The following is a 9945-nucleotide window of genomic DNA, read 5'->3' as shown; positions in this document are numbered from 1 at the left end:
ATCGTTTGTCCATTGGCCAGTGATTCAAGACGACGAATCAACAACAACTTCAACCATTTTCAAGAAGAAAAGTAGTTCAGCAGCATTATTATAAGAACAAAAGAATAGAAGAAGAGTAACAAACACCAGCCATGGACAGCTAGCTTTTAAGTCTTAAAGCATAACATCATTCACAATTACTTAAATTATTGAATCGTAGATGACAAACTCCGAAATTACACAGAAATCAACATGGAAATGAAAAGTGATCAGGGACTGGCAATTTGTAGACTATAATGTCCAACGGCAGTGGCAGCCCTAGTGATGACCTAATCAAAAAGCAAGTATACTCTTTTCAGGCGCACACGACTCATGTACATAATTGCACCAATTCTGAGTCAAAGCTGCAAACAAGCAAAAGTATATAAAGCAATTATAGCCCTTCCAAAGAAACAACCATATAAAGCAATTATAGCCCTTCCAAAGAAACAACCACCCTCTGTTCCAGTAGTTTTAACCCTAAGCTTCAAGGCTTTACAAAGGCTTTACCATGGTTGAAATGTTTTGAAAAAACTAGTTTGATAAACTTCATCTTTTTTGATGAGTTGTAAACTTTTCAAAGTTTTTTTAGAAATGGTATGAGTTTTTCTCATAACATTTTTTAAAGAAATCATTAGTTCTGCTAATACTAGGTTAGTAACAGTAGAACTTTTCGATATTGTATTTGTGTTAGATACAATATCATTCATAAAAATATATTCTATTTCATTGTCGAAACTATCATAAAAAAATATTTCATAAAACATTTCATCATCTGATAATTTTTTTGCAAAACAGATTTGAAGATCCTTTTGATTAAGGGTTTTGATCATTTTTCTAGCATTTTTTCCTTTTTTAGGATAATTAAGTGCTATATGATCTTCTTCATCACAAATAAAATATTTGCATTTTTTAGGTTTAGAAGTTTTTCTTCTAATAGCAAATTTTCCTTTTTTAGGATTTTTGCTTCTCTGAGGTTTCCATTTTTTCAAAATATTTTTTTTAAAGGATTTTTTTTTTATAATTTTTAGTTGTTTTGTTACAACCAAAATTAAACTCATTATCAAGTGTCTTAGTACATTGTTTATGACTAAGTTTACTTTTAACTTGCTTTGCTGCCTGTTGTTTCAGACAATATTCTATGATTTAAGTTTGAACATATCTTATATGACTTCCTAAAGTATCGTACAACTCTAGACTAGGATTAGCTACATTTGATTTTTTCAAACGTAGTTCTAAATATGTAATATAATTTTGAATACATAATTCATCCAATGGTGAAGAAAGTTTATTGAAATATTGATTTAACCAAAATTTTGAATGTTCTTCATTCAATTTTTCATATTCGCTAATATATTTTTTAGAATAACCATCCAAGTTTTGGATGTTTCAGAGTTTGAGCTTAGAAAGAATATATTGAGTTTCACTATGAGCATCTAGATCTTCCATGATACCACATAATTCATTTTTTAGAATTTGTGTTAACATTTTAAGAGATCTAGAATATTTTCTGAAGCTAGAAAAGTACTTTTTTGGGTTTTTTTAAAATCAGTATTTTTTTATTTTTTGAGAAATTGAAAAGCATCTTCTTACCAAGTACTGCAAAAATAATTTTAAAATTTTTCTCTATTCCAATTATTTTTGTAGTGAGTTACTACAATAGACATGGACTATGCCCATTCATCTATGATTTTTTTATATTCTGAAATAGAGACTTTTGAAAAATCTAAATAGTACCTCCAGATGTTACAATTCTTTTGTTTAAAAAATCTATAGTAGGGGCTGTATTATTTTGAGGAGTATGGCTTGTTTGGCTACTTTTGTAGTATTTTTTTTATTTCTTCCTTTTTATAAGAATCTATTTGATAAGAAGGATCAACTAAATGTGTTTCAAGTAGTTGATATTATTCTAGATTTTTGCAAAATCTGAAAATCTAAGTAGATCATTAGCCTCCGAATTAGAGACTTCTCATATTTTTCTTTTTCCACGATTTGTTGTTTGCAGAAGATGAATTTTTTCTTCATCTTCAGATGTTGTTTCTTCATTATTTACTACTAAGTTAGTTGTAAGAATGTCAAAATTATCATCTATTGCTTCACCTTCACAACTTTCACTGGTTGTGTCGTAGTTTAACATGTAGTGATAATTATATTTCTTAAAAATATCTTTATGGGTTTCATAAAACTTTTCTATTTCTTGAAGATATTCGACCCTTTGTTTAGAGTTTGTAGTTTAATTCATTTTTTTGTTTAAAATTCTCAATCAGATACCTGTAAGATTTAACGTCCATAAGATCTTGATTTGATTTCTTAGATGATGATGATTTATCATCAGAAGCTAAAATAGTATTACCATAAAATAAAGGTCCAAAATTAGTGGGGTTTTTTTTTTTAAATTTTTGTTCTCTTTTAGTCTATATATTATCTATTTTTTCTTCAATATTATCAATTTTTACAAAAAAAATTTTTGAAAAAAAAAGAAGAAAGATCAACAAAACAATTAATAGTTTTACTTATAGCAACATTATTAGATTTACATGTTGGATCTATATGCAGACTATGATTATAAGCTTTAACTTTACAAATACAATTATCTTCTTCATTTTGTTTCATATTTTAAATGCTTAAAATCGATACCAGTTTCTTATCACAGTTTCACAAAAGCTAGTTAACAAAGTCAACTCAAGCCACAAATACCAACAAAGAAACCAATAAACTAGGCAATATGAGCTTTAAAATACGAAACAAAAAACAAAGAGATTAAAGTAAAAGTAAAGAGAACTTATAGAATCCTACGAGAGTTAAGTACTACATGATGAGAACTACCTTTAGAATCCCAACGTCTAGTATGATTCTGTTATCTGTGTGTGCTTTGTGTTAGACTTGGATATCATTTGATGTGATTGGATAATTTGTGTACTTTATATTGAGCTTAACAAAAACATCAAGCTAGAGGGAGTTTTTAACGCTCTTATGTTAGAGATTTCGTAGATCTACTATAATATATAAGTAAAATCTTAAACCAGCAAGTATCTTTTATGAAAAAAATCCATCAAATTTTTGGATTAAAATGAATAATATCTTACAAGTTGGATACGAATCTTCATAGATAATGTGATCTAGATATTACATGCCAGCATAAAAGCTTCGACTAGGAAATTCTAATTTAACAAAATTAAGAAGAAACTTGAATTGCATTCAACAAACGGAATTTCAGAGTCTAATTGGAAATCTAGTCGAAGTAAGAAGAAAATCCAATAAATGCGAGATCTCACCATGCTGTCACGCTTCAATTCTTTTAAGTTACAGGGGAAAATAGAGGGAATCAAGTGAAATTTGTCAGTTTAAAATTGCGGACCAGTTAAAATTTTCTCAAAGTATGGATTGGGATCGGAAACCGCAGGAAGAAGTGAAAAACCCTAGACCGCAGCGGGAATGGAGATTGGCGAAGAAGGGGAAGGGAACGCAACCACTTTTGAGTTTTGACAGTTAGGAATCGGAAGCAAGAGCGGGAATCACCAGCTTTTCACGACAAAAACAAAATACTTTGGATTTCGAGGCAAGCACTCGCTGTGGGCAAGCTCCTTCATTTTCCTACTTCAATGGTCCAACACACTTGCACTTTGGGCCTTAGCTTATCCTCAATGTCATTAAGCGGACTTTTCAAAGGCCTTTGCTTTAAAAAGTTTTCAAGTTTATAAAATTTTGGGAAATTGTTTTTTTAACGCAAGAGGACATAATTCAAACTAAGTTTATTAATTTGAAAAATAAATAACTTGTCCCAAAATTCAAATCATGGATTTGGTAAGATTGATAGGAGGAAAAGGAGAAAATTTTGCTAAAGATAAAACGTAGTTGACTTATTGATTTTAGTTAGGTTAATATTTGAACAATTTTTTAATTATCTAAATTCGTATAGTAAAATTAAAAAATCTGAGATGGACTGTCTATTTTTAAAATTAATTAATTTTTTTTAAATTAAAGGACTTGGATGGAATTTAATTTATAATATAAGATACATGTATATGATCATTATTTCATAAATTTATTTGGTTAAAGTTTTAAACTTTGTAATTAAAATTAAAAGATTATCATATGTTTTCTCTTATTATATTAATTTATTTATTTTTTATAATATATCTTAATCAATTATGTCACAAACTTTTAACTTTTTTTTTAACTATGATGGAATTTAAAATTTTCATAAACTATATCTCAAATAGTTTTTCTCAAATCTCTCTCTCACATATATATATATATATAATATCCACTTATATTAATGTAAGTTTTATATTTTTTTATCCTTAAATTAAAATAATTAAAATTAAAAATATTATTTTGATTCAAATTAATAATGAATTTAGTTTTGATCAATGATAAAAGAATTTGTAAATCTTATATGTATATACAGCATCTCTACCCATATATATTAGTATATCCTTCTTATATCCTTAGCCATTTTTATTTTGGTATTTGTCTGTCAAGATTCAAATTATACACTTTATGCATATTCCTATATATCGGCCTCATTTACATAAAGATCAAACAATTATCAAATTTGAAATTTATATTGCATTAGTAAATAATAGTGTTAATTGAGTTTGTTCTGTTTGATTTTTATGCCAATATGAGGATTTTAATGTCTTTAATTGGCTTAGAGTGTACCCTAGAGCATAGACCCTTATGTCTGGTTTTCATAGTTTGTCCTAAGAGTTTCCCCGAAGTCATTAAACTAGGGGTCAGTATTTTATTCTGTTAGGCCCCTTGCCCAAAGGCAAAGGGCTTAAACTGGTGGAAACATGCGTTGCAATGATGAAGCATACGAATTATTAAATTCAATAATTCAGAGATTTAGAATTTATTTCTTTATCTCGAATCTCCTAAAAAAAAATAATTGAATTCAAGAAAGATAAGGTCAGTTCTTTCTTCCCAATGGGAGAATCACAAATAAAAAAATTGATTAATTCTTTCTTACAAGTGTTAAGCTTCATGTCTTGAACCTTCTTTGTCAACTGAACCTAAATGTAATGGCTCCTCTTTTCTTTTACTTCCCATCCTTAAAAGTCCATATAATTTTCGAAATTCTCTTACTGAATGATCCCTACTGAACAGATTTCCTTGACCAACCGTTTCGTCTGAATTTCGAATCGATTCACTGTCGCTCAATCTTTCACTAACCCTTTTAGCATTACTGCCCGTGGTCTGCAAAGCTGTGATGACTGATTTCAAGGCTCGAGTGGGCGAGCTTCTGTTAGAAATCATGATCTCCCCAATCTCAGCCGGACTTAAACTAGCCCCTCCCTGGAAAATCTCTTCAACTTGTGGAAAAAGCTTATGTTCCTTGACACCTAAGTAACTATTAGCCAAACTCTTGAAAGCAGAGAAATCACATGGTGGAAATTGTATATGAACATCAATCCTCCCCGGCCTCAAAACTGCTTGGTCAACCTGGTCTTTGCTGTTCATTGTGAATACCATCACCCGCTCCTCGCCACAGCAAGATATGATTCCATCCATGAAATTCAATATCCCTTTCAAGCTCACATCCCTTGATTTCTCCTTTAAGAAACAATCAAGATCTTCAACCACGATCATAGACCGATGGGTAGTTTGAAGCAAGAGCATCTTCAAATCAGAATCGTCTGAAACTTTCGACAAATCAATGTCATACACATCAAAGTACAGGAACCTAGCCATAGCCGCAACAAAGCTGGATTTTCCTGTTCCGGACGCGCCATATAAAAGATAACTCCGCTTCCAGACACGCCCTAGCCTATGGTAAAATTGCTTGGACTTGAGAAACATTTCAAGATCAGCTTTGACCCTGTTCTTCAAATCAACGTCCATGACAAGAGTATCAAAGGACGCTGGATGATTGAACGGGACCGATCTCCACCGTCCATTCTCAACTGTTAGGTTCTCGACTTTCATGCGCAACTTGATCTCTTTCTTCCTTTGATCAATGTCATCAGCAACAGACAGTATGTGTTGGAGATACGGACGTAGAATTCTACGTTTATCATTCTTTCTGAGCCTCAATACGAACATTCTTCTTCCATTTTTCTCAGATTTCTCGACTGTCCAGTTGATTCTGGCGCCAAGAAACGTATCCTGAACTGTCTGGTTGGTGTCAAGATGAAGAACAATATCATTGGACTTGGAACCAGTAAAAAAGTTGGTGAAATCCGAGTCTTCTAGGGAAGGGAGAGAGTTCAGATACGTAGAAACCTTGTGATAGAGGTCGTTTTCCTGGAAAAGATCGTTAAACTGTGGAACTCTGTAGGATTGGTAGACATGAAACCAGTCTTCCAAAGACCGGAAAAGCTTCAGAAGGATGTGTAAAAAGGATGTTCTTAATAAAAAACGGAGGATCAAGAACAAGCTCAGGATTATAAACAGTATTAGAATCATGTTTACCATCTGGGGAGGGCGATAGGGTAGGTTGGAGAACAAAAATGGAGAAGGTATAAAAGAAGAAAGGGGGTTTCTGAATACACCTCACAAATTTCCTTAAAAAAAATCCACCTACCAAATACCAAATTTAGCTTTTAGTAAATAACAAAAATACCCTTTTACTTTTATACACTTCATGCCTCTTTTTTTCTTCCTCTTTTCCTTTTTTTGGTTCTTCTTCTTCCTCTTTCATCTTTTTTTCTCGTATATTAAATCTTAAAATTTTAAAAGTAAAACTAAAATTTTAAAATCAAAATTTTCAAAAATAAATTTTTGATAAGTTTTAGGGTTTCTAAAAAATTCATTTTCAAAAAACTTTTGAGTTTATTAAAAATAGTTTTTGAGCATTTAAATTTTTGAAAAATTTTGAGATTTTTCAAAAATAGATTTTCAAAAACTTCAAAAAGTTTTTCAAAAATAAATTCTCGATAAATCTTTAAATTTTTAGATTTTCAAAAAGCTTTAAGACTTATAGGAAAAGAAATTCTAGAAAATTTTTAAATTTTTGGATTTTCAAAAAATTTTAAAACTTTTCCAAAAATCATTTTTAAAATGCTTTTAAGTTTTTCGAAAATTTATTTTTAAAAAATTTGATTTCACCTAAATTATAACATAAACTCTATTTATATTCACATGCATTTTAACTAAATTTTAATCAAATAAATAAAAAATAAGTTAAAAATTCTATCTTTAATCCATGTAAAGCTCAAGAACATAAGTGATTTGAGGTAAATATTATGAATTTAGGGTTTTTTATTAAAAATGAAGAGAGAAAAGAGAAAATGAAAAAGTGAAAGGGTAAAAAGGTAAAATAAAAAATAAAATGTGGGATGTATTTAATAAAAATAAAAAATTTAAGTTAAAATTTAAAGTGTATTTAACAATAAAATGTATAAAAAAAAAGATGCAAATAAAATTCCCCGTGAAGAAACGAAGATATCATTTATGGGGGCTACTTTAGAAGTCGGTTTGAGCCGGTAAGTGCAATAGGGTCAAAGGCCAAGCAGAGAGTTTTAGACTGATGACTCTAGACAATTAGGATTTAAACCATAGTTGAATAATCTGCTGCATTTTGGCCATCTTTTTCAATGGCTTTGACCGGAGCATGGGCTTTGATTTTTCCGTAAATTTAGGGGCAATTTGATGATTGTTTTTTTATACTTAATTCACCGAAACTCATATTCAACGTTGTTCTAGAAAAAGGCAGAAATTTTCATCGTTGCTTCTTGTTTGTTTAAGTTATTTTTATTTTCATATTCAAGACAAAGAGCTCGCAAAACAAAATTCAATTGATTCCCAATTGCCAATAGAACATGATGCTCTTATAATTTTTCAAAAAAATTATTGATAAAATAAAAAATCGTAGAGAGTGGACGAAGATGGTGGCACCCTCCCTTTCTCCATTTTTTTTTTTTCTCTTTTGATTTGATTTGATTTTTATTAAATTTATTTTTTTTTCTTTTTTGTTAATTTTTAGTTTTTTTATCAAATAAATTTTATAAAAAAATCAATAAAGATAAGGATAATGAAACAATTCGCATTCAGTTAATTTCAATTCATGTTGATCTAATATAAGTATGTTTGTTTTTAAAAAAAAATTAAGGTTGGATTGAAATTTTTTTGAAAGTAAGATCGAATTGGAGATGAATTTAAAATATTTCATTTTATCCTGAGTGTTTACGTGACCTCTCTCTTTTTTTTTTTTAATTTTTAATTTTTTAGGTTTTTTTTTAATTTTTAATTTTTATTAGTTAAATTTTATAATAAAAAAATTAATTGAAATAAATATAATAAAATAATCTATATCTAATAAATTTTAATTCGTCATGATTCAATTGATACGTTTTTTTTTAATTCGAGATAATTAGATTGAATTTTTAGTTTAAATGAAATTAAGTCAAACCTTGATATATAAATATATATATATATATAATATTTTATTATTTATTTACTTTTATATTTATATATATTATTAAAAAATATTATCTAATATTTTAATTTAATAAATTGATGTGTTATCTTATTTGACTTTTTTTTAATCATTTTTTTTCATTTTTTAAAATTTTATTTACAAGATACATTTTGTAAAGAAAAAATCAATAACTATAGAAATAAAAAAACAACTTACATCCAAAAAGTTTTGATTGACCACATTTTAAGCAATGCGAATTTTTTTAGATAAAGAATTTATTAAATTTTTATCTCTTTAAACAATTTAAATCAAGTCAGCATCAAATACTTTGACTCAATTTTCCTAGGGATATAAAAAAATATATTTTTTATTATTTACTTCTCTCATATTTATATATATATATATGTATGATATTAATAAAAATATTATTTAATATTTTAATTTAATAAAAATTTACACTTGTATATAATTAAATTATAATTTATATTAAAAAATAAATATAATTATATTCGTCTCTAAGATGTCATCTATTAAAATTTTATATAAAAATTTTACATCTCTTATGTTTAAAATAATTTTAAAAAATAAAAAATTATCTGGCAATAAAACGCACATCTAATTCTAGTAATAATAAAGCTTACAGTTAACGTAAAGCAGAAATATTCAAGATGTGAGATAAAGCCTGTGAACTAAGTTATGGCTGAACCCGCCAGCTTTGAAATGGTACCATTCCAACCTATCCCATGGCATCCGTCATCGGCTCATTATAAATTGACTGCAATCATTCCCGGCTGTGCAACCTGTGAATCATATGACCAATAGACTCTGAAAAGCAGCCGCCAATGATGACTAAAACATGCATTTGAACATATATTATTGCTTTCACATCAAAATATGGGAGCTGCAACCCCCCGTAATGAGTACACACCCATTGTCAGCAGCCAACCTTGTCTAGAGTCAAGATTTGGCATAAGTTATCATGAGCTATTTATATATAAGATATAATAGGATAAAAGTATAAAAAATGATAGATCTCGTGTGTTAAAAAAAAATATTTTTATTTCAAATATTGTAATAGTTACAGGTAAAATAGTTATAAAATTTTATTTACATTTTAAAAAAAGTGAGCTATTGACATATTATTAAATTATTTTATTGATTAATGTATGTGTTAAATCACTCATTTAAGATTGTATCTCTGGCCCGATGATGGTAAAAAGGCTCAATGTACTATTTTTATATTAATAAAATATATTTTTTATATACGAAAACATCAAGGTCACCTTTGTGTACTCTCATTTTGCCATGATGTTTAATTGTATATGTTTAAGACTGACTTATGGCTTATTGGTTGCTTGTTCAGATATTGAACTATCCTTGATTGATTTGGGTGGAAACATTTATTCAATTGCCACATGATTTATTGTTTCATTGAGAGAAAGTATAGCCCATGACACATGATATCAAAGCACGGTTGAGAAGTGCTAGAGAATTAATAAAATGGTAATGAGTGTTAGATTTAATGACCAACAAAGGATTAAAGAGCTTGAGGCCACGGTGGC

At 28.6% G+C, this 9945-nt stretch overlaps 1 pseudogene across 1 annotated transcript; it reads right to left on the bottom strand.

Moving 5' to 3' along the window:
* Window positions 1–4844: 4844 nt before the first annotated feature.
* On the bottom strand, window positions 4845–6525 carry LOC111287651 (AAA-ATPase At2g46620 pseudogene; annotated as a pseudogene). Its single transcript, XR_016329131.1, has one exon. The product of XR_016329131.1 is annotated as an AAA-ATPase At2g46620 pseudogene (transcript).
* Window positions 6526–9945: the final 3420 nt, after the last annotated feature.

This window comes from Durio zibethinus, chromosome 17 (assembly GCF_047325235.1).
Source record: "Durio zibethinus cultivar Kanyao isolate XHJ-2024 chromosome 17, ASM4732523v1, whole genome shotgun sequence".
NCBI classification, from domain to species: domain Eukaryota; kingdom Viridiplantae; phylum Streptophyta; class Magnoliopsida; order Malvales; family Malvaceae; genus Durio; species Durio zibethinus.
The sequence above is the reverse complement of the archived record's forward strand: the minus strand, read 5'-3'. Positions and strand labels throughout refer to the sequence as shown.